This window comes from Suncus etruscus, chromosome 9, assembly GCF_024139225.1.
Source record: "Suncus etruscus isolate mSunEtr1 chromosome 9, mSunEtr1.pri.cur, whole genome shotgun sequence".
In the NCBI taxonomy this organism is placed as follows: Eukaryota; Metazoa; Chordata; class Mammalia; order Eulipotyphla; family Soricidae; genus Suncus; species Suncus etruscus.
Genome location: NC_064856.1, coordinates 41,129,088 through 41,154,087, shown reverse-complemented (window position 1 = coordinate 41,154,087; position 25,000 = coordinate 41,129,088). Strand labels below are relative to the sequence as shown.

At 36.8% G+C, this 25,000-nt stretch overlaps 1 protein-coding gene across 16 annotated transcripts in view; it reads right to left on the bottom strand.

The window, feature by feature from the left end:
• DLG2 (discs large MAGUK scaffold protein 2) overlaps positions 1–25,000 on the bottom strand; it is a 2,242,830-nt gene that overhangs the window by 170,786 nt on the left and 2,047,044 nt on the right. The window contains exon 1 of one of the 16 annotated variants that reach the window (XM_049780033.1): positions 24,897–25,000. This exon is cut by the window's right edge and continues 247 nt beyond it. The exons of the other annotated variants lie outside the window; for them this stretch is intronic. The gene's annotated coding sequence lies outside the window, so the exon portion shown is untranslated. The remainder of the gene's footprint in view (positions 1–24,896) is intronic. 16 annotated transcript variants of the gene reach the window in all.

Genomic DNA, 25,000 nt, shown 5'->3' with positions numbered 1-25,000 from the left:
ATGGAAATAACCTAAACCTTTTAGGAAACATGGCAGAAAAGATTCCCAGGGCAGCACCTGGGCAGCTAATCCAGCTATAAATGATCAAGAAGACACATAAGGGAAACATCTTGCAGCCTGTGTTAAGTGTGTTAAGAATTCAGTAATGTTAACGAGATGTGAAGAGCACAATCCTGAACAATCAGCAGGGTGACCTTTGCTAAAAGTTTGATTTATTTCACTTCCAGCAAAATTCCATGCCAATGAAATAGTACTTTCCAAAAAACTGCCAATTTACTTGAATTAAAGTGATTGTAGGGCTAGAGCAGTAGCGAAAGCTGTAAGGTGTTTGCCATACATGTGCTAACCTAGGACAGACTAAGGTTGATCCCCTGGCATCCCATATGGTCCCCCAAGCCAGGAACGATTTCTGAGTGCATAGCCAGGAGTAGCCCCTGAGCATCACAGGGTGTGGCCCAAAAAGGAAAAAAAAATGATTGTAAAGTCCTGCAAAGTCAAGCCTTGCTAATATTAGAGACTCTCGCTGGGATATATCCAACAACCACTCACTTTCTCCTGGTTTATGTCTTGAGAAGATCTCTCCTCTAATCTTTCTTTATCCCCTCATTTACCTATTTATTTGTTGATTGGCATATATAGCATTATTCTAGTATGTCCGGAACAAACTCCAATGGGTCATGAGATATGATGCTTTTATATACATGTGTATGTATGTGATCTCATTTCTTTTCTCACAGTTACAAAGTTGTTCATGATTAAGTTTCAGTCCTAAGTGTCCTCTAGCTTTCTTATTCTATAGAGGTAATCTGGAACAGAAAGTTAGGAAGCACCGAGAACACTTATATTTGATACTCTTTATCCTACCTACTTTCCCTCCTTGGTGGTACACAGGGAAAGGGAGGAAGAATTCATGCAGGTAGAAGGAGGCAATTTGCTATTTTATAGGAGAAGGATTTGTAAACTAGGAGATATGTCAAGAGACAAAAGTTAAAACCTTATACACAACAGGCTCCAAGTTCAATCTGTGACACTGGAGTGTTACCAGTTGTAGCTCTGCTGACCCTGAACATAGCCAGGGTAGTTTTTGTGGTCCCTGGATCATCAGACTCACAGAACTGGGCTTAATATTACCATGATTGACTTTTGAGTACCTGAGCACTGCTTGGGAAGCCCCACAGAAAAATTTGTTTCATGGCATAATTTCATATATCCCCAATTTTTTAAGTATGTTGCAAATTTGTTTGTCATGAAAAATCATTGTTTCCTTCCCATTGCTCTATTTATTTATTTATTTATTTATTTTTTCATTTTTGGGCCACACCCGGCGGTGCTCAGGGGTTACTCCTTGCTGTCTGCTCAGAAATAGCTCCTGGCAGGCACGGGGACCATATGGGACACCGGGATTCGAACCAACCACCTTTGGTCCTGGATCGGCTGCTTGCAAGGCAAACGCCGCTGTGCTATCTCTCCGGGCCCCCCATTGCTCCTTTCTAATGTAATACTTTGATTACAATGAAGGTTTTGAAACTATATTTTATTGTCCTCTACATGCCATCAATGAATTAAACTTGTTATATGAAACTCTGATCACTTGACTCTAATAGCAACATGGGATAGGAACTCCTGTTTCCAGGCTCTAGCCCCAAGAGGTAGGAGCTCTTATTACCAGTGACACTCATATCACCAGTTCTTTTCTCTTTGAGACAGATTATCTTCTATTTGTTATCCTATTAGTATCTCCTAAGCTCTTTCCTCTTCATATTCCCAAATCCAGTGCCAATGTCACTGAGTCAACATTGCATTGAACTTCAGATGGCAAGAGTAACTTTTCCACACTTGAGTTCCTATAGCTCTTTATTGGTCATATATATATATATATATATGTATATTTTGGTCTGTAATAGTTCTTTATTGGTCATATATATGTTGGTCTATGTATATATATCTATGTATATTTTTGGTCTGTGATTTTCTGCTACTACAGCATTTACAGAGGTAAACCATTAGTCGTGTTTGATTAATTATAATTAATCTCAAGTCATGATTAATGAGTTGTCTTAAGAAATGGACAGGGGCTCAGGGACTATGCTAATGACTCTTGCCTTTAAGTTGTGAGGCCATGAGTTCAATCACCAGTGTTATTAGTAACACCACTATCTGGAATGCTAGTGTCATTGCAAAGTGTACCATTGCTGTGTACAGCCAGATGTGTACAACTACCATAAGGAAGTGTGTGATACTAGCAAGTGCTGCAACTACTTGGCCTGGGGTTAAAACACTTGTCTTGTATATGGCAGTGAGAATTCCTGGGTCCACAAAGGATTCACCTGAGCAATACAAGGGGTCACTCCTAAGCACAAAGCCAGGAGTAACCAAGAGCACCACTATGTAGGGCCCACGCCCTTCACTTCGTTAATGCTCCCTCCAACAAAACCAAGCAACAACTGAAAAAAAAAAAAAAGCACACCATCAATTGCTTTCCTTAACTCACAAATCCCATAATTAGGCGAGGAGATAAGTGCACTTGAGACTGATTAGTGTCTCTCTATGTTAGCCTAGAATCTAAATATCTGACTTCTAATCTTATCTTTGCCATTAATATTTCTCTCATTTTATTCTCTAGTCAAATAGTCATTTACTTACTTGGTGAATTTTACCAGCAAGCTTTGCCCTTGTCAAATCATTGCTTGTTACACTGCTACTTACCAGTCAAATATTCTCTGCTCAAAGTTCTTCTCATCACCGAAGAGAAATACCCATAGCTGCCTTTCAGAAAATAATTGATATTCATTCAAGAACTACTATACCTAAGAAAGCCAGGCTGAAGAAGAACGATATGACTAATACGTATGGATTTGGGCAAGTTACATAACAGCCATAATGGCCTAGACTATGTGATTACAAACACAGAGCAACAGTGTGCAAAATACTTAATAGGCAGTGCTCTCCCACAATGTCAACTATTTATAGTATCTTCACTTTGCATATTTATGCCACCTTTATTATAGTTAGACTTGTATAGAAAATTCTTAAAGTGGGATTTAGCTTCAGCTGCAGTTTACAGATTTGACAATGGTGAATCACAAAAGATGTTAAACCAGGCTCAGGGGGCCAGAGCAGTGGTGCTAGAGGTAAGTCATCTGCCCTGCAAGCGCTAGCCTAGGACGGACCACAATTCTATTCCCCGGCGACCCATATGGTCCCCTCCCCCCCCCCAAGCCAGGAGCAATTTCTGAGCACATAGCCAGGAGTAACCCCTGAGAGTCAACGGGTGTGCCCCAAAAACAAAACAAGACAAAAAAAAAAAACCAGGCTCATATGCTGGATGTTACGAACTCAGTGGTTATGCTGGCTACCATGGCTACCCATGTCTTTCTTTTACTTCAATATCTCAGTGCTTTTTATAGTTCAAGATATACATTAAAAACACATTACATGTACGTGCAATACTAACTATAATAATAGCCAAGATGTTTCAAGCATTTTCTTGTGTCAGACATTATTCTAAGAGCTATACATGTACAGTCTCAACTAATCTTAACGAGTCAATGAGGTAGGATGCCATGATCTCATTTTATAGATGATGAAACTGAGGCACATGGGGATTAATTAGAGAGAGAGTTCACCTTCCATTTTCTATTCTTTGGTCCAGACCCAAAATAGAGGATCTACAGTAGTACAGAAATCTTTTCTTCCCATACATACATACCCTTACTGAATTCCTTTTGTTTCTTCCTTTACCCTTCCCTACCCTACTTCTAAATCTTTCCTCAGGCAATTACTTTAACTTGATATTGGAAGGCAATGCAAGTCAGTAAATTTGATTTTCCCTCTAATGCTCTGATGCATCCAGTTCAACATGCCAATGAACTTCCAGGTCTGCACATTAACAATTTTTCTTTAACTTCCTTTTACAGATAAACTGCGGAACAGAAGACAATGTAAATTTTTTGATCTGGGATTTGATAACAGGTAATGGGGCTCCAGACCCCTACTTCAATCCATGTACCAGGAGTTAATCACTATTTTCCAGCTCCCTGTTCCCAAAGTCTGCCTTCCATAAAAGTGACTCTGCATTAAATTGTATTGTTTTACTGTTCATTCTATTCATCTTATATAAAATTGTAAAGTCAGATGAATACTTTGTTATTGTGGCCTATTTGATCTTTAACTAATTAGGAGATCAAGTTACCACTTTCCTATGTGGCCTTAAGAGTGATTCTGGGGACTGGAGAGATAGCATGGAGGTAAGGTGTTTGCCTTCCATGCAGAACGACGGTGGTTCGAATCCCGGCATCCCATATTGTCCTTGGAGCCTGCCAGGAGCCATTTCTGAGTGTAGAGCCAGGAGTAACCCCTGAGCACTGCCGGATGTGACCCATTGCTCAAGAAGAGCCAGAAAATTCTGGTAATTCCAGGTCACTAGCAAGAGTTTTCCAACTGTTCAATAAAATTCTCTCTACTATTCTTTCTTACTTAAGATATCCTTCCTAGAAAGGTCTCTTTTTCATCTAATCACCATCTCAATCTCAAATATTTTTCTTCACAATTTAATTTACTAAACTGTACAGTCTGTTTCCTTCCTCTTGTCTTTCAGATTGAATTTATACCTCCAGAATTTTGTTACTATTCCCAGAAGGTAATACGGAACACTAAGTGTCCGAGATTAAAAAAAAATAAGGAAAAAAAGTAGGAACAGCTCTTGACAATTGTGTTAAAAAGCATGACAAGCTTGCAGCATTCCAGTTTGTTATTTTTAATTTTGACTTTTGCACTGATACAACTATTAAAAGTTTTCTGTTCATCTATTTATATTGAATATTGTTTTTAGCACTGTTTAATAAGGAGAATCTACAATTCTACTTTTGGTGTGCAAATAGTTTTCAATGATTTCATGAAGTGAAAAAGAGACATTTTGTTTTCAGTGAAAGAACAAAATATGTTTTCTTTTGCATATATAGTTACACATACATTAATATAATCATTACAGATATATTGTGAGGTGGAGATTGTTTCAATTTTTTTAATATTTTTTTGTTTGGGCATTTTCACACTTAGTGTTGCTTATAATCTACTACTGACTTGATATGTTACTCGGAGGACCATAAGATTTCAGGGATAAAATCTCAGCATTGAGTAAGGAAAACATGCACACTTGCCTTTTGTGCAGCCCCTCAGTTTTATTATTACCATCTGTTTGGTTGTATAAATAAGGAGACTGATGCCCAACAAATGAAATTATTTCTCCAATTCAGATTGCTGACAAATGCTAGTAAATAATTAAAACCTATAGTTGACCTCTAGAACCTATAAATTCATTCCCCATACCCTACTCTAGATACATAAAATAAATAGGAAAAATAGTCAAAATTATGATAATGAGGGTTTAAGTTTTGCTTACTTCAACATATTATGAACTGATTAAAATATTAATTACCATTTTTCCAAACTAAAAAAATGTATGCAAGTCTTATAATTACTACTGTGACTTTGGATGACTCATATTATGACTTTACAAATAAATGTTGTATAGCTGAGAAAAATAAGACACAAATAGTTTATTCTGGAGGAGGAATAGAGGCCCAGAATTGTGAGAGTGAAAAAAAAATATGTGCAGAATGATATTTCATTTTAATTACTATTATTATCATTTGTGTTTTTATTTGTTTTGGGGGGTTGTTTGGTTTATTTTGGGGGGCCATATCCGGCAGTGCTCAGGAATTACTCCTGGCTATGCACTCATAAACTGCTACTGGTAGGCTCGGGAGACCATAGTGATGCTGGGGATCGAACCCAGGTAAGCCACTTGCAAGGCAAATGCCCTATCCACTATACTATCACTTTGGCCCTTACCATTTTTGTTGTTGTTGTTGTTGTTGGGTTTTTTTTTTTTTTGAGCCACACCTGACATCTCTTTTTTTATTAAACTTCATGGTTACAAGATTGTTCATATTACAGGTTTTTTCCACAGAAATAAACATATGAACTATATTTTCTGGGAGCCAAGGAAAGAGTACAAGGATTTAATCACTGTCTGCATGCGGTTGATTCATATTCTAGCCCAACATGTTCATGACAAACCTGGCAGTTTATTCTTGGCTTTGCACTAGAGATCACACTCAAGGTTGGGGAATCATATCTAATATTGTTAGTCTGGGGCAACAAGACATAATCTCAGCCTTAAGTGGTTCTTAGCCCAGTAAAGGGAATTACATAGAAAAATTATTAATAATGTTTTGTCTCTATGCCAAAAATACACATAAGCACAAAGCATCACCAGCAGGTCAAGTGTCATGATGAAAAGGGTGCCTCTTTTGATTTTATTTTTCAGAAATGCAAATCAAAGTACAGCATTTTAAATATGTAAAATCTGGGGCCAGGAAGGTGGCACTAAAGGTAAGGTGTCTGCCTTGCAAGTGATAGCATAGGATGGACCGAGGTTCGATCCCCTGGTGTCCTATATGGTCCCCCCAAGCCAGGAGTGATTTCTGAGCGCATAGCCAGGAGTAGCCCCTGAACGTCAAACGGGTGTGGCTCAAAAACCAAAATAAATAAATAAATAAATAAATAAATATGTAAAATTTTCTATAAATCCACATTATGGGGGCCGGTGAGGTGGCGCTGGAGGTAAGGTGTGCCTTGCAAGCGCTAGCCAAGCCAAGGAAGGACTGTGGGTCCCCACAAGCCAGGGGCAATATCTGAGCATTTAGCCAGGAGTAACCCCTGAGCACCAAATGGGTGTGGCCTGAAAAAAGAAAAAACAAAAACAAAAAAAATAAAAAATCAAAAAAAAACAATCCACATTATGGCTACCCTCAAGGGAAAAAGTATGTTAATACTGAGCCCTAAACTGTTCAATGATTCTCCTCTTGAGTTTAGTCTTTCCTATCTCTGAAAGCAATATATGTATTAATATGCAGATCATTTCCCTTATCAAAGTCTGTCTTTTTCTCTGGAATTAAGGGCAAAGACAACTGCAAGTGTACAAGACAGTATTCTATCCTTCTCCCCTCCCTCACACTGAAGGACACTATAGAGCTACCCCAATAAAGGGTAAATAAAGAAGCTACACTGTAAGTTTGAGTCAAGGACAGGAAGCATTATTTCAGTAACCTGTTGGAGGTAAATATGTGATTGGTAAACCCTCAGTATAGAGCAAATGAATCATCTCTATAAATGAGTACATTAATGCATGTCCTGACATGTTTTTCATTCCCTTGCCTGTTACAAGAAATATGAGATTTTGTGTGACATTTTTCATTTTAATGTACTGGCACTGATAAAACTACTGATAAATTCATTAACCATTTGTTTTCTGCATTGTCTATTTGGAGAATACATGTTTAGAAGCATATTCAAATGAACTAGAACATTAATCCAAAGTAAAAAAGAACTATATATATAAAACAAATACGGGTAAATAAACTCTTGCTATTTTGTTCCCAAGCCATTCCCTTGGTTAATATCTTTTAAATCTTTGAATTACTAACCTCATCATTAATCTTAGGGAGAAGACAGAGTGGGCCATGAAAGACTCAGAAGAAGGAAAAAATTATTTGCAAATTACTCTGTAGCTGGCACTACTAATTGTTACTGAGGTAGTTCATTTAATCTCTCAAAATTAAATGAGAGCCACATGTGGGAACTATTTTGTTCTTGCAGAACAATTCCTAACATGTATTGGTGATTATACCAGTTCTTAATAATAACAGTTGACCCCTCTCCAAATGACTTCCTTTGTATTCACAGGGGTTCAAAAAAGTCTTAGAACCATATCACCAGAATCTCTTGGAAACAGAATTACTGTTTATATTCTTCCAAACCAGGAAATCTGGAGATTTGGAATGTGAAAGGATAGTGACACACTAGCAGTTCTACCACTGCTACATATTTTTATAGCAGCTTCAGTCACTTTGGGGGAAAGAGAATAGGCCATATTCAAAAGTGGTCAGGGCTTACTTTTGGCTCGATACTCTGGGATTACTCCTGGAGGTGCTTAGAGCTTGATATGTGGTATTGGAGATCAAACAAAAGCTTCAATCTTGAAAGTCAATCACCCTCCCTGTTGTAATATCTCCCTGCCCCAATGTTCTTAACAGTTCTCTGTTGAGTTTCAGATTCAGATATGAAGACAACAACAACAACAACAACAAAACTGTCTTTGACATCAGGGTGATATAGTACAGTAGATAAGGTGCTTGCTCACATGAAGTCAATTCAGGTTTGACCCCTGGCACCACTAGAGTGATCCCCAAGCACAGAGCCATAAGTAAACTGTGAGAACTGCAGAATGTAATATACCCACCCTTCAAACAATTTTTAAAACTTTGGTTCAGGCAATGGCTTCTTGGAATTTTTGAGGTTTGAGAGCTTCTGCCCTGAAACTTTCATTTCTTCAATCCTTAGAATTTCTAAGCATCCAACTACTCTTCCCTTTGTGCTTATAATTCAAAGGACTCTGTCTGGTTTTTTGGCTGATTTTGAAGGACCATAAATAAGAAGTTGAAGAAAGCAACCCATTCAAAGTATAGGATTTCTACCTTACAGTTCAAGGATCCTAGAAATAAAATAATTTAGAATTACACAGCTAACTATTAAATATCAGAGTTGAGATTTATCTAGACTGTCCGGTGCTCAAAAACTTGCTTTTTCCATTCAAACACTGTCCTCAGCAGGTGCAACATACCATGTTGCTGCAAAAATATTATCTTAGAGTGAAGAGTGCTGTTTTCACTTTGCCTGCTAGTATATACTTTCAGCTAGAAAACTCCCTATAAAATAGAATGTTTTATTAATCCTCAACACAAGTTATTAAAATACGTGTTAGACCCAGCAAGGCAAAGCAAGACACCAGCATTATCAGTGCAGTTACTCTGAGTGTGTCTCACAGTAGTCACTTGCAAGATACTCAGTGACTGAACAAATAAATGAAAGGTCATTTCTTTTGTATAACCTGAAGTTCCTTTGCAGTTGGATGCTTTGCCATAGGGGTCAATTCAGTCATAAAACACTTGCAGCTAAGTAATTTCATTAACTTTTATGCCTAGATACTCCCATTATTCAGCACCATAATAATAATCTGGCCTTCAGTAACAATACGGTCTTCAAATTTTGCATAAGAAACTTCAAGGACATCACAGGCAGAGAAGTAATTATTTACTCCTACTTTTCAAATTAAAAGAACCAAACAATACTAGTTCTGGTGGAATGTGGTAGACAAAAGTGTTCAATTTGCAGCCAGTCTGATCTGGTTGCAAATGTATTTCATTCTGACTTATAAGACCTAAACTCTAGAGAAGTTGATTCTATCTCCTAGAATACTCTCATGTATCTGATAGTGGTAGTAATATTTTTGATGTGCTATTATAAGACTAATGACAGAAAGCACCAAAAACAGCAAGTGGTTGAGGGTAAAGATAGATTCATTGAGAAAATACTGTTACCATCATAAAAATTGTGGAAGCCTGCGATGATACATCCAGACCTCTCTTTGTAAGTCTTGTAAGAATCTCTAGTCCCAAAATTTGTAGGTGTTCAAAGACAGGGACACATCAGGGGGTGTTCATGGTTTACTCCTATCTCTCACTGTTTAAAGGCCACTCCTAGCATTCTCAGGGAACATTTATATCACTGGGGATTAAACTGGGGTCAGATGTATGCAAGGCAAGTGTCAATCCCTGCCTATTTCTCTGGCCCCACTCGGCCACAATTCTGAAGGATTTCTTAGCCCTGTTTTCACATTCATACCTAGAGAGACTATATAATTACAAAGACTGGAGTGTCTACATATAAGCTTTTGTAGATTCACTATGTGTGGTGTCCTTGGACAGGGAGAGTGGGAATAACTGGCACAGAGTGGGTGGAGCAGAGTCATTATACATCATCTTTCCCTTAAAAGAAAATCTAGAATTAAGTTCACTAGATGGTTCTGGGGGTGGACAGATAGAATTGGTGCCTTTTGCATGCCAAGTGGTAGCAGTCAAAGCAGTAGAGATGAATGAGGTCATAGATAGTTTGGGATTAAATGAAGAAAAATCCAATCACACTTGGCATCAGAAAACTCAGAAAGAAATTGAATACCTTGAAAATTTGCAAGCATTGACAAGTGAAATATGTACACATAAGAAATATGGAACTGGAGAGATAGTACAGTGAGTAAGGCATTTGCCTTGCAAGTGTCGACCAGGGTTTGATCCCTGGCATTTCATATAGTCCCCTGAATACCACTAGGAGTAATTCCTGAGTGCAGAGCCATGAGTAAACAACCCTGACACCACTTGATGTGCTTCCCCTACAAAAACTAAAAGAAAAAAGAACCGACTTAACGAATCAGAGAGGACACTGAATTACAAAGAGATGCATCTTACATGGAAGAAAAAGTTGCTTTCAGGAGAGAAGGATCAGGTTTTCCTTTATTCTACCATTTATGGATTATTTGACTGTGTCAAATATTGTCTGAGGCAGTGGACATGTAGAAACAAAAAAAGGCACATTAGCTTGTCTTATGCAAATTAGAAGGCTTTACCTTCTAGTAAGATCATGAATGAATTTTGGCCTATAAAGTAGCTAGTAGCTTAAAGCAAAGGAGTACAACAGGGAATACCACTTTTTAAAGACTACGTTAGGTTTGAATGCTCTGAGGGATAAGGCAGATATTATGATTAGAAGGTTTTAAAAGCTTGAAGGGAAAGATAATGGAGAATTTCAAGTCTACAAAATTCATTATTTTTTTATCTTTTCAAGTGCATTTATTATCTCAACTACAATCATTAATAATAAAACTGTATTATATGCCCTTAGACCCTCGCCTTTTAAGGTATAATATTTGATAACTTATGGGGTAATGTACTGGACATGGGAGTAGTAAAAATTTTTTTTCAAAAGTAGACGGTACTGAATAAACAGTAATTAATTCAAAATCAACTTTGGAATGAATCTGAGATGTTTTTGGCCTCACTTATCCATGTTGCATTTCTTGGATGACATAATATTACCAGGGTTAAGGTTGTTTAATTTTTTGGAGGGTGGCACTCCCGGTGATGCTCAGGGGTTACTCTTGGCTATGCGCTCAAATTGCTTCTGGAGAGGGGGTCCATATAAGAAACTGGGGATTGAACCCAGGTCTGTCCTGGGCAGCCATGTGCAAGGCAAATGCCATATTGCTGTGCTATCGCTTCGGCCCCCAAGGTTATTTAATTTTTAATAAAGATTTAAAACAACTTGTAAGAATAATAATTATTGAATTTTTGATTGCATCCAGGTTCAAGTGCAATTTTATTACTTTGTCCTCTGAAACAGAATTAGCAATAGTTAGATAAATAAAGGCACAAACACTAAAAGATTTAAACTTGTAAATCATCAGTAATTATGTAAAGATATAAATCATGTTCCCTTGTTAATGAAGTGTTTCTACTTTTGAGAGGCCAAGAGTCCCTCAAAATTTATGTTTATAAACTGTTAATTCTGTGGTCTTTAACTGCATGTTGCATTTCTGTATAAACAGACATATACAGTATAAACAGACATTTGGCAAAGAAATGTATACAACACACACATATACATATATTTGTGAATATAGAGAAAACATTTCAAGGGGCTTAAGCCCAAGCATGTTTCTTTATAGATTGTTTTCAACTGAAGCATATTCAGCACTAATTTGCCTCTATACATAATTTTCTAAATTGAAATGTCATAATCAGACATAAGAATATTATTTTGTAACAGGTAAAGAGGAATGAGTTATTTGAATTAGTTTCAACAAGGGGAGGAGTTTATTGCTCTGGGTCAGTCCACTACTACAACATTCCCAAGATGTAATATACTTTCCAGCTAATTTTAAGTCTTAAGTGATAGATCAACTAATAGTTCAATTATGGTAAATCAAGTTCACAACTGGAAAAATTATGATGGTCCTATAGGTCTATTTATATTATGAAATTATGACATGTAATTGTTCCAACTTTTAAAATAAAAAAATACAAAAATTAAATACTGAAAAATACGTAAGTTTTTATATATTTTCTAGCATAAAATAGTGCAAAAGACAAAAAAACTTCTAAAGAGGTGTTTTGTGAATAATGGAATGAAAGAATACTTATTTGTGATGATAGAATTCTGCATTAGGGAAAGCCAATGGAAGAGGTTCTGGCTTTAATGGGGATGATCAAAAATCATGTCTCATCCTTGGGGCTGAAGCAGTGGCGCTAGAGGTAAGGTATCTTGCAAGCGGTAGCCTAGGACTGACCACAGTTGGATGGCACCCCCAAGCCAACAGCAATTTCTGAGCACATAGACAGGAGTAACCCCTGAGCGTCAACCAAAATCAACAACAACAAAAATGATGTCTCATCCAAAACTGTAATAAGAGCTCAATCTAGGGGCTAGAGCCGTGGTACAAGCAGTAGGGCATTTGCTTTGCATGCGCTAACCTAGGACAGATTGCAGTTTGATTCTCCAGCGTCCCATATGGTCCATCAAGCCAGGAGGGATTTCTGAGCACATAGCCTGGAGTAACCCCTGAGCACCACTGGGTATGGCCCAAAAACTTAAAAAAAAAAAAAAAAAGATCTCAATCTAGTTGATATAAAATAAAACCAAATTATTAGAGTTCTACTTTAAGTTATTTGACTTCTTAACTTATAGGGCAATGGTGTGACTCTTGGCAGATGCTGGACCCATTTTCTATAAGTAAAGCTTAGCCTATGCAGTCAGAAATAATTCATTATCCAGTGATCTAATGCGGCCCATGCCTTGCACACAGCTAGCCTGGGTTCCATCTCTAGTATTGTATTGCATCTCTGAATGCTGATCAACACAGATCTTGGAGTAAGCTCTGAACACAGCTTGGTTTTGATTCACTTGCCCAACCCCGCAAATAGAGCAAACTCTATATGGCCTGTGAAACAGATTCATTAGGATACATATCATGCTCCTATGTGGCTTTATAAATTAATCTTATTGTATTGCTCTGGGATTGGCATAAAAAGAATTCTGAAGGGCAGCTCGTTTCTTTCTATTGATAGTAATACATGCCAGCCAAGATATTTATTAGTGATAAGATGTGGCAATGTAAGGTAAATTAATATGTCCATAATAGCATACTGATGAGGAGTGATTTTATTACAATCTTTTCTTAAAACCATAAAAATGAGGCAGTTTTTGTTTGCCTTGGCCTCTTCTCAGTATAGCTTGGTGCAAAAGCAAAGCATTGATTAAATCACCTGGCAAACTCCCTTCTGATCTTTTTACTGCATTTTTTTCAAAGGTGCAATTTCTATTAGTATTAAAAATCAGCCTCTGAAAAGGGGCAAAGAGTGTTCCTAACATTTAAATGAAACTAAGGTGAAGTCTTTCCTCAGACTTACTATACATGTAGGGGCAAAAATTAGATTATAATAATTATAATATAAAAATTGTTTCAAATGGAATTTTTAAATATTTTATTATATATAACAATGAAATAAATTGATACTATCTTATACTAATTAAGAACAAGATCTCACAACATGGCCTTATATGAATACTTAATCTATTGTGTGAATTATCTCATTCAAAATTGTTGAATTGTTGGCTTTTAGTGGTGATTTCAAGTATCACAGAATTGAGATTCTTCTTTTCTTTTTGGATTTTTGGGCCACACCAGGTGACTCTCAGCATTACTCCTGGCTATGAGCTCAGAAATTGCTCCTGGCTTGGGGGACCATATGGGACACCAGGGGATCGATCTGCAGTCCATCCTGGGTCAGCCATGGACAAAGCAAATGCCCTACCACTGAGCTATTGCTCTGGCCCCAAGACTGTTTTCTTGATAATGAGATGGAAATATGGGAAATGAAGGGATATATACTGCTTGACTCAGGTCCTGATGAAAAACTATGAGACCTTGATCCAATCACTTCACTTAGGTAACATTTTGGACTCGAGCCAATCTATGGGAAGACAAAGAAATATGTCCATTTTTAATAATAATCTCACTCTAATGATGGCAACTCACACAGACAGGTAATTAGGAAACATGCCTAGAGTAGATGGGATACAGTAAGAAGTTAGAACCTCATGGTGAATATGGAAGAAAGATTATCTTCAAGGAAGATAACAAACAATGCTTACTCTCTTCTCTTTCCTAATTAATTTTTCTCTCTGTATTACTTTGATAAGCCTTCTTTCAAATGTCAGAGTATATCTCTAAAAAGATAAAGACCTATTTCTAATATTACCATAATATCATTATTACACCTAAAATTTGCTATTATCCAGGTAGTGCTAAACTTTCTAGTTGCTTCATGAGTTGTCTTTATTTTTTCCACTTGTACCCAGTGCCCAGTACACTGTCCGTAGGCCAGGGATTGGGTCCATTTGACATCCATCTAAATTTCAAACCCATAACCACATGAATACTTTGCATATGTCTCTCACATTGGGGTTAGATAGGATGTGGCACACCTATTTCTCAGAGAATATACAGCTTTAATCTCAGCTAACTCAACAGAGTATGTAATTAAAAATTCTCATACTCAACACCGCATGGTAAGGAAAATAATCTGAAAAGCGATGTATTATTAGTAGCCTTCTTATATAAACAACTAAACAGATCAGTTCTCAAGTAACTGAGAATCTAAACCTCTGCTATTAACACCCACAAACTTGAAGAACAATGATGAAAAGTTAGGTGTAGCTGCAGTTATAGTTAGGAACACAAACCCAGGCATATTCCCATTAAAATATTTATATATTTTTTATTTTATTTAAATAATTTTTTTAATTTTTTAAATATTTTTATTTAAATGGTGTCATGAGATCATTGCTGGGAGTATTGTATAAAATGGTATTAATTCTTTTTTTTGTTTTTTTTTTGTTTTTTTGTTTTTGTTTTTGTTTTTGTTTTTTTTTTTGGTCACACCCGTAGTGCTCAGGGGTTACTCCTGGCTCTATGCTCAGAAATCACTCCTGGCAGGCTCAGGGGACCAAATGGGATTCGGGGATATGAACCACCGTTCTCCTTCTGCATGCAAGGCAAACACCCTACCTCCATGCTATCTCTCCGACCAAATGGTATTAATTCTTCAATTTTGGTAGAAGCATCCAGCAACACCATATTTAACTAGGGAGTTCTTTTCCTGGAGGATTTTTTTTTTAACTAATTGTCTTTTCTTTTTACAAGTGTTTATAGAGACACTGGGGCCTTTTTCATTTTTTTTAAACATGCAGATTCTGCATGAATTTTACTATTAGAAACAATAGTCTCTAAGCATTTTACAGTGCTCTCTGTACATCTAGTAAATTCATACACCATCTTTAAGTTCAGTTCTAGAATTATTTTCTAACTTCTTAATCTCATATTGTTTCTATCTTTTTTGTTTATCTGTTTGTTTTTTCTGAGGCCATATCCAGCAGCGCTCAGGGATTACTCCTAGCTCTGCATTTAAAAATCACTCCTGGCAGGCTCAAGGGACCATATGGGGATGAACCTTGGTGGGGTCCCTTGCAAGGCAAACACCCTACCTGCTGTACAATCGCTTCCACCCCATTGTTTCTATCTTTTATTTAGTGATTGTATCAGCTAGCCAATATTTATGAGCACTGTATTTTGGTTGAGTTTTTATGTTGAAATGATGGCACATAGGATAACTATAAAAACATACTTGTTCTTAAGAAATTCACTGGAGGGCAGTTAAGCAAGTAAAAAGTGTAACCATTCATATTCAATATGCAAATTTACATCTTCCCATGTAACTTAGAGCAAGTATATGCATATTTTGTGTTTAGACATAATAAATTGGTGGGTGGGCAAAGTTAGATTTATTATAATAACTCATGAAGAATCTTGTTCTTTCACTTTCTATTTAAAGATGACAGACTTTGTGAATAGGCTAAATATTTAGACTTAGACAAAGCACTGCTACTTTTTCTGAAGTTCTTATGCCATGTGAAGGTCATAAAAAGGTTGATATTGGAGGCTTCGATAATCAAATTGTAATGAATTTAGTGAGTTCCTATGACTCATATTTCTACTCCTGGGCAACTGAAGCAAGCAATGCAAAATATATTAGACAGTTATATTTTAACATAATCATCTCAGTTGAGGAAAGCCCAAGAACACTCTTTCATTTAATTTCTACTCTTTTGTAAGTTCTGTTATGTGAGATAAAAAGAATAAAGTGGCAGTAAGCAAAAATAAGAGGCAGTTTTTAATTTGTTAAATAATAAAATAATTGTTATTCTGCTTTCTCCTTTTTCTTTGCCCTGTCCAAATTCCTTACCAATCTTTCCAGACAATTTTAAATAATTTATTTTCTTTCTTTCTTTTTTTTTTTTTTTTTTGTTTTTGGGCCACATCTGGTGATGCTCAGGGGTTACTCCTGGTTATGTATTGCTCAGAAATCACTCCTGGCTTGGGGGACCATATGGGATGCTGGGGAATTGAACTATGGTCTGGCCTAGGTCAGCTGCAGTTAAGGCAAAAGCCCTACTGTTGCACCATTGCTCCGGCCCCTAATTTATTTTATCTCTTTAAAATAATTTTACAGGACTACTGTATTTTTTGTTCCATAAGATGCACTTTTCCTCCCCAAAAGATGGGGGAAAATGATATGCGTCTTATGGAGTGAATGCCACCTGGAGCTGAAGACTGAGTATTTTCTGATGGTAAAAAAAAGTTCAGTAAATGTGTTTAACCAGCTGTGGACTGGCGTATTCTAAATATACTTCGGCCTCACAGGCTGGTTGCTCCCAGCCACTGTTTCCTGATAGCGCACCATTTGCTTTAGAATATATATATATATATATATTGCTTTCCTCATCTGAAAACTATGCGCGTCTTATGGTCAAATGTGTCTATGGTGTGAAAAATATGGTAAATTTTAAATATCTTAGTATTTTTGTTGTTTTTACGTCTGAAGGATATTCTCCTCAGTTATAGTCATAAGTTCTTAAAAACTATCATGGAGTTTATGCTGAAATTTTAGCAACTATCTCTGTCAGTTCCTGCTTATTAGTAGAGACAGTATGGAAAAATCCCTGGAAGGGGACACTCTAAGGGCCCAGCAAGAATATGTGTTCCTGAATGTAATAAGAATTTTATTGTTATAAGAGCTGCAAGTGTTTCAATGCAGTTGTGAAAATCAGTGCTTGTCTCTTGGTATTTCCTATTTGTTAGAAACTCAAAACATTAGTGAAGTGAGAAATTCTGTAAAGAAAATGTCTCTCTTGCTATTTGTCTACCCTTAGGAGAAAACTTTAAAGCAAAACAAAACAAAAGAATTTTTGGTGCAAGGAAAATAGCCAAAAGGGCTCATGGACACAATTTGTAAAGAGGTTTCATATCTCATTCTTGGCAACACATGGTCCACTGAACACTAATTACAGCAACCCCTGAGCACCAATTCAGGAGTAGCTCATGAGCACTGCTGAGGTTTTATCCCCAAACAGGCTTAGACCACAGAGAAATGAAGCAGTCTCATCAGAGAATGGCACTTTTTAATTATTGAATGACATAGGTGCTTTTTAATCATTATATCAATCATATTTCTGGTTGCAGCTGGTTCTTTCTCTGTACTAAAGAGCTGTCTACTTGAAGGAGGAAGAAATTAGAGCCCCTGGGAGCATTTTCTTTATAGTCACTGAATACATCTCTACTTCTGAATGTTTTTCTGAGTTAATCTCAGGCTTCTCACTCATACATACACCTTGGACAGATACCCTTGCCTATCTTTGCCAGCACATTTTCAGAACAGATATTTTAGAAGAGGATGAATTGGCAAGAGTATGTGTTCTTTGATTCTGAATATTGCCACACTGAGTACCGGTATATTTTGGAAACAAGCCAGACAAATGAGTATTTAGAAAAATGTTCATTTGGTAGGTAGGTAAGTTGATAGCCCTGAGACAGACTTTGTGAGTCAAGAGGAACACTTATTACTGCATTTGGATGTCATAAAATGACCACACCTCCTATTAAAAGTCAATAAGAGTTTTATCACTTCCTCTCGGTGCTGCAAAACTGAGGGGGTAGGAATGGGGAATCTATCCAAAAACATATCTCATAAAATTTGGAGTTAGGCGTTTTTGTGGTAAGCAGTTATCAAGCTGATTCAGTACAAACTTATCCAAGAGTATTTAATTTCCTTAGTGCAAAGAAGATCCTAGTGTTACCTCAGGCTGAAGAACTAAAGAACCATTACATTATATAAACAAAATCACACAGAAAAAGGTTAAGTCTAGTTTTGCTATGGAGCATTAACATTTATTCAACAAATATTTTATCTACCTATCCCACTCCCAATACTTTACACACTACCCAATTAACAAACTTCTACTCAAAAGAAGCTTCATTTGTCTTGTAGTTTTTAACCTCATATTATAAGATACCAAATTTCAAATAGATATGTAATACCAGGTGTGCCATTTTCTTTGAGCAAATTTCTTCAGAAGGAAAATGAGGCATAAAAAGGATAACAGTAGGGGGTCAAAGAGATAGCACAGCTTGCCTTGCAAGCAGCTGATCCAGGACAGGACAGTGGTTCAAATTCGTGTCCCATATGGTCCCATGCCTGCCAGGAGTGATTTCTGAGTGGAGAGCCAGGAGTAACCCTGAGCACCATTGAATGTGACCCCAAAACAAAAACAAAACAAAAATGTTTTCTGGTCTGAAAAAAACTAGATTACTTTCTTTATTTACCTGTTTTACTCATATATTATTAATCATATTTTGTATGAACTATATGCCAGAGCTTCTATTTGATGTTGATATTGCAAAGATGAAAAACTATAGTATTTTAACTAAGGGATTTCCTAGCTCAAGAGAAATGGGTAAAAGAACTCAGTTCAATGCAGTGTGTTTTCTGAGTAGAAAGAGTAGCCTATTATATTGCTTTCTTTTACAAATAACCATTATTCAATAACTTTCTCAATAAAGAGAATAAACAGATGATTGTAAACTAACATATAGCAGCAAAGCAAGAATTAGGATTCTGTGGCTCCCAAAGTTAAGAACCTATTTATTTCAGCCTTGTCATGTTTCCTGTATTAGTGCTACTATCTGTAACCTAAGACTAACTACCATCATGGTCCCACAATAATTGCTTTTTGACCATTTGCTCTCTTAATTATACTCAGACCAGAAAACATTTTGGCTAGGTATTTTGCATATTTTCTGTGTATTTTGACATAACTTAGAGTTGGACATTAAAAATAGCCATTTTTATCCCTAATTCAATTTCTTGATTTTTCTTTTTTCCTCTGAAAATAATAAATAGCACATCTTATTAAAAAATAGACATTGAATAGATGTTTGTGGCACTTGCCTTAGTCTTCAGCACCATCAACTTAATTTTCATTTTTAATTGAATTTACACTGAACATTGGCATACTATGTGCAAACTATAGACAGTGTAAAAAGTATTGCAACTGTTTTCATATAGATGAAAGAATGGATTTTTACTGATCCATGAGTTATCTTATTTAAGTCTTCCTGGTTCTGCAAATCAAATAACTATGCTTGCTTTATAAATGAGGGAATCAGATTGCAACATTAAGTAGCTGGGAATACTAAGATATATGCATAATTTAAAAATAAATAAAAGACAAAAGATTTACTGTTACTTGAATAGAAGCTTTCATGCTGCTGAAAAACAACAAAACTCGAATAACCCATTACATTTCTTAAAGAGCTTTGCTAGAAGAACTCTTAGTTCCTTTCAGGTGGACCTTTATGGCCAATTACAACCCAAGACTTAAATAAGCCCTTGAGAGATTCGAGCACTGGACAGAGAAGGATTTTAATAATGATGAAAGGCATAGAAAGGCAGCTTGTAAGGCAACATTTCATTGGAACCATTAGTGCCTCAATCCTGAGTTACAATTGCAACTTAACCTTAGATGAGAAAAGAGCACATAAAATTAACGATATATTTTTCTGAGCAACTGTACATTCAAATGGCATAAAAGACTTATAATTTAAATCCAGTTAACTCCAAATTCCCCTTCCAAAGTCAGCCTATGACAAAACTGGAAGCCAAATGAATAACTAGCATTTGTGGATCAGACTGTTATCATTTATATAATTGAACAAGATAAACTGAAATCTTCATACTTTTTGTTTGTTTGAGGGACATATCCTATGGTGCTCAAGGCTTACTACTGGCTCTGTGTTCATGTATCACTCCTACGGGGTACCAGGGATTGAACCTAGGTCAGCTATATATAAAGCAAGTGCTTTAGCAATGTACTATCATCTCTCTAGCCCCAAATCTTCCTACTTCCATCACTTTTTTTTCCCCAAGTGATCTCTTTTGGCTTAATGGGGGAAAAGTCAAAACCAAAATCAAACAAAGAATTCTTAGCCCATAATGCTTTTTTTTTTTTTTATAAAATCTTTATTTAAGCACCATGATTACAAGCATAATTGTAGTTGGGTTTCAGTCATGGAAAGAACACCCTCCTTTACCAGTGCAACATTCCCACCACCAATGTCCACCCTCCTTCCTTCCCAATTCCTGTCTGTAATGCTTTGAAGTCAAAGGCACAGAAGAAATTTATCCCTATTAAAGAGAAGTACTGATTCAGAGTAACTTCTTAAGTTTCATTTGAACTTAACAAGTTTATCATCTTTTTTAAGTTACTTGTCTCTTCATCCTAGATTTTTATACTTGGATGAGAATAAGAAAATGTAATTCTCACTGAAAAATGAAAGAAAAGGTAATTCCCAATTTCATTTAAAAACTGTCCCTTGGGCTGGAGCGGTGGCTAAACAGTAAGGCATTTGCCTAGCATGCACTAACCTAGAATGGACCATGGTTCTATCCCCCAGGGTTCCACATAGTCCTTCCCCAAGCCAGAAGCAATTTCGAGTGCATAGCCAGGAGTAACCCCTGAGCGTCACTGGGTGTAGTCCAAAAACAAAAAATAAAAATAAAAAACTCCCTAAATGTGAGCAAAGATTAATATGTGGGGAGAAAATCAAAATAGATATAGTGCTAAGCACCAAAATGTTACCACAAAAGAACAAACATGAATATCCTACTGAATAATTTCACCATGATGGTTAACAGAGCAGATGTATAATTAGAGAAGTGTGAGTGTATATACTAGTGCTGCCAATAAGAATTTCAATTAGCAATATGTAATTGAACTTTTCTTTAATAGTTTCTTAATTTGATAATACAGTTTAGAAGAGAACCTATCTAGTAAGGTTGTGAGAGGATTATGTGAGAAAATATATTTAAATCATTCAATATAGTATCAGGCCTGGAAGTATGGACTAATCATTGGTTAGAAAAATTATTTAGGAAGCTATGTGATATTATTGGTATCAATTGATAACCTTATGTTGTCTAAATTTTCAAAATAAAAACTAACAGTGTCTAGCTAAATGGAGAGAAGACTAGTAAGAAAAAGTTTAGTCTATTTACTATGTATATTTGTTTCATAACTGTTACTAAAATGAATTAATATATCTTTAAAAAATTAAAAGATAGGGCCCAGAGAGATAGCACAGTGGTGTTTGCCTTGCAAGCAGCTGATCCAGGACCAAAGGTGGTTGGTTCGAATCCCGGTGTCCCATATGGTCCCCATGCCTGTCAGGAGCTATTTCTGAGCAGACAGCCAGGAATAACCCCTGAGCAATGTCGGGTGTGGCCCAAAAACCAAAAAAAAAAAAAAATTGATAATGGGACCAGAGCAGTGGCACAAGTGGTAAGGCATCTGCCTTGTGTGCACTAGCCTAGGACGAACCAAGGTTCCATCCCCTGGCAGCAATTTCTGAGTGCACAGCCAGGAGAAACCCCTGAGTGTCACCAAATGTGATCAAACCTCACCCCCAACATTTAATAGATAAGATAATAAATAGTTGGAACCAAAGAATATACGTCTTGTTTTATATAAATTGTATATATACCCATCTAATTTTTTAAATTTTCTTTATTCCATATTACAGATAAATAGGTATTGTCCAATTGTCTGCTCTTTCCTTGATACTCTGGGAGACAGATCTGTCATCTCTTTTATCATTATTATTTTCTAGAGCAGGGGTCCTCAAACTTTTTAAACAGGGGGCCAGTTCACTGTTCCTCAGACCATTGGAGGATCTGACTATAGTAAAAACAAAACTTATGAATGAATTATTATTATTATTATTATTATTATTATTATTATTTGTTTTGTTTTTTGGGCCACACCCGGCATTGCTCAGGGGTTACTCCTGGCTGTCTACTCAGAAATAGCTCCTGGCAGGCACGGGGGACCATATGGGACACCGGGATTTGAACCAACCACCTTTGGTCCTGGATCGGCTGCTTGCAAAGCAAATGCCGCTGTGCTATATCTCTGGGCCCATGAATGAATTCTTATGCACACTGCATATATCTTATTTTGCAATGAAGAAACAAAACAGATTCAAATACAATATGTGGCCTGAGGGCCATAGTTTGAGGACCGCTGTTCTAGAGGGAAGGAGCACTTTCATTGGTGTTCAGAGGACCATGTGGTGCTGGGGACTGAACCCAGGGCTCCTGTTCACAAAGCTTATGCTCAGCCCTTTTAGCTATCCTCCCAGTCCATGAACAGATCCTTTAAATAGTTCTATCACTGCCATCCTCCCCAGACTCAAAGGAAATTCTGTGTCACGCAGGCAAATTGTTAATGCCTCTTTGGTTTTTAATCCTATGCTCTCTCAGAAAAATTCTTGCCACCGTTGTCTTTCCATAAATTTAATTAGAGAATAACTTCTACTGAAGTTTCTTTTGTAGCTGTAAATAGAGCCTTAACTTGTTGTGTGGAGAAGATAGAAAACCCATCACCAAATGTAAAGAAACTCACTTAACAGATTGGCACACATTGGTTTCTTTCTCCATAAAATCACACTGGATCAAAAGCTGATATTGCTGCAAAATAAACTGTGGCCTTAGCATGCAGTTTTTTAAAATATGCAATAATAAAATTCAAATTACATTTTACTATACAGATCCTTCATAACGATATAGAGCTATATTTACATAGTCGTATTATATAACTATTATATTGTTCTTGGCATTAAGGTATAAGAATACTTTTAGGGACCACTACTGTGTCCTGAGCTTTATAAAACATCATGGGTTAACTGAACTAATGAAGTAAGGTGCCTGTATATTTGAAATGATTTGCTGAATTTCCTGCCTTAATCATTCATTACTGCTGTGGTCCAGAGGCTTTGAACTAGAACTAAGACAAAAGACAAGTTAAGACCCTTTGTGGGGTAGCTGCTTGCAGATTAGAAACCATATATCAGGTTACACACCCAGAAGTGCCAAGCACAATACAGCAAACTCCTCTGCTTTTTTTTTCTAAGCAAAACTTATTCAGAGAATGGAAAATATGGAAAAAGCTATTTGCAGACAGAAGAACTATGTCTGGGAAAATGTGTTCCTAGAAAAAGATATATTTCATATTACAAAATTGCCAAGTTTGATGCGATTAGTAAATGTACTAAGAAAGAAGTAACTTTATTGAAAGTAAAGTAGTATACCAATGACCAAATTAGAAAAACAAAAAAGTCAAGTATAAAACTTAGCTCTGGTGAAAAAAAATGTTGACCCTTTTTCAAATCTACACCAACTCAAGTTGCTTTTCCTGAGGATGAAATGTATATTTTTGTCAGAAGGACACATTCTATATTTAAAGAGGGAGCATAATTAAAAACAAAAGAAGTGCGTTGGACAGACAAACATTAGAGGTTCAGAAGACAATCGCTCCTTGCTCTTGAAATAAAGCAAATGTCAACACTGCAGCTACAACAGCAAAATTCAGAAAAATATCTTGCTATTTCTGTCTATATAGAATATGCCATATGCACCATAGTTAAATCTGCTACTGTGAAAAAAAAAAGAAAAGGAAAATAAAAAAAAAAAAGTACATCAAGCTGTTCATTTTCATGAGATTTGGACAGAGGCAAACCATACAGCAGAAAGGAATCCAGGAAGGTGCAGCATATATTTTTTTTTACTTCTTTCCTTCTGCAGAAGAAAAGACTTGCTACAGCTCCTTGACCAAGAACTAGTGCTTACCCTGCCAGCAGCCATAACCTCAAACGGGGACCCTGCAACATACCCAGATAAGCACCAAAACACAGTCTCTAGTAATTATTCATGGGCATAGAAACTAGAGAGAATGATCCCAGTTCCAGAAATACAAGTCTCTGCATTTGTCTGTCCTGCGGGTGCATGGTACCGCTCTTTCCTTAGATAGAACCTATCTTTATTATTATTCTTTTCATTCTACTTCCTCCCTCACATCATCAACAGGCATGCCAAATGTTTTAATCTCCTTGGATGCTGATCTTGTCCCAGCAAAATGCAGGGACTAACACCGTACAGTCCAATACTCGCCAGTCACAATACTTGCTACAATAACAATTATTCACAGCCCCCCGGTTCTGCTCACACAAAAGACTGCAATTTGAATCTTGCCTTGCACAGGTTCAGCTCCGTTGGAGCTGGTTACCAGGCAAACAATCTGTTTTAAGATTTACGGATCGCTCAGGAGGGTGAGCTGGGAGGGGGGCAGGAGAGGACGGACAAACCATCCTGTACCTACCTCCTTTTGGCAGATTAGGAAAAGGAATTGGTGACAAAGAGACTTGTTCTTTTCAATGCTCACCCAACCAACGAAACGGACAGAATGAAACCTGAGAAACTTTAGCAAGCGAAGCAAGCAGTCTTCCAAGGATCCAGGTGAATAATTGATTTGCTGGGGTTTTGTTTCATCTTTCAAGCTATTTTACTCATTAAAAGCAATTGTAGAATTTGTCAGAAGCCCAAACACTGACAAACACTTCTGACAGCAAGTGCCTAGTCCAAATTACCGATCCATTTGCCAAAGCTCATTCATTCAACAGCAACGATTAGCTGCAAAGCCAGGGAACTTACCGAACACAAAATTATTGGAACAAAGCAGGGAAAAGGAAGAAAGGCTCCACAAGCAGTTTCTCTCCAGCTCCTTGGTGGCAGGTTCTCCTGTCTGCCGTCCGATT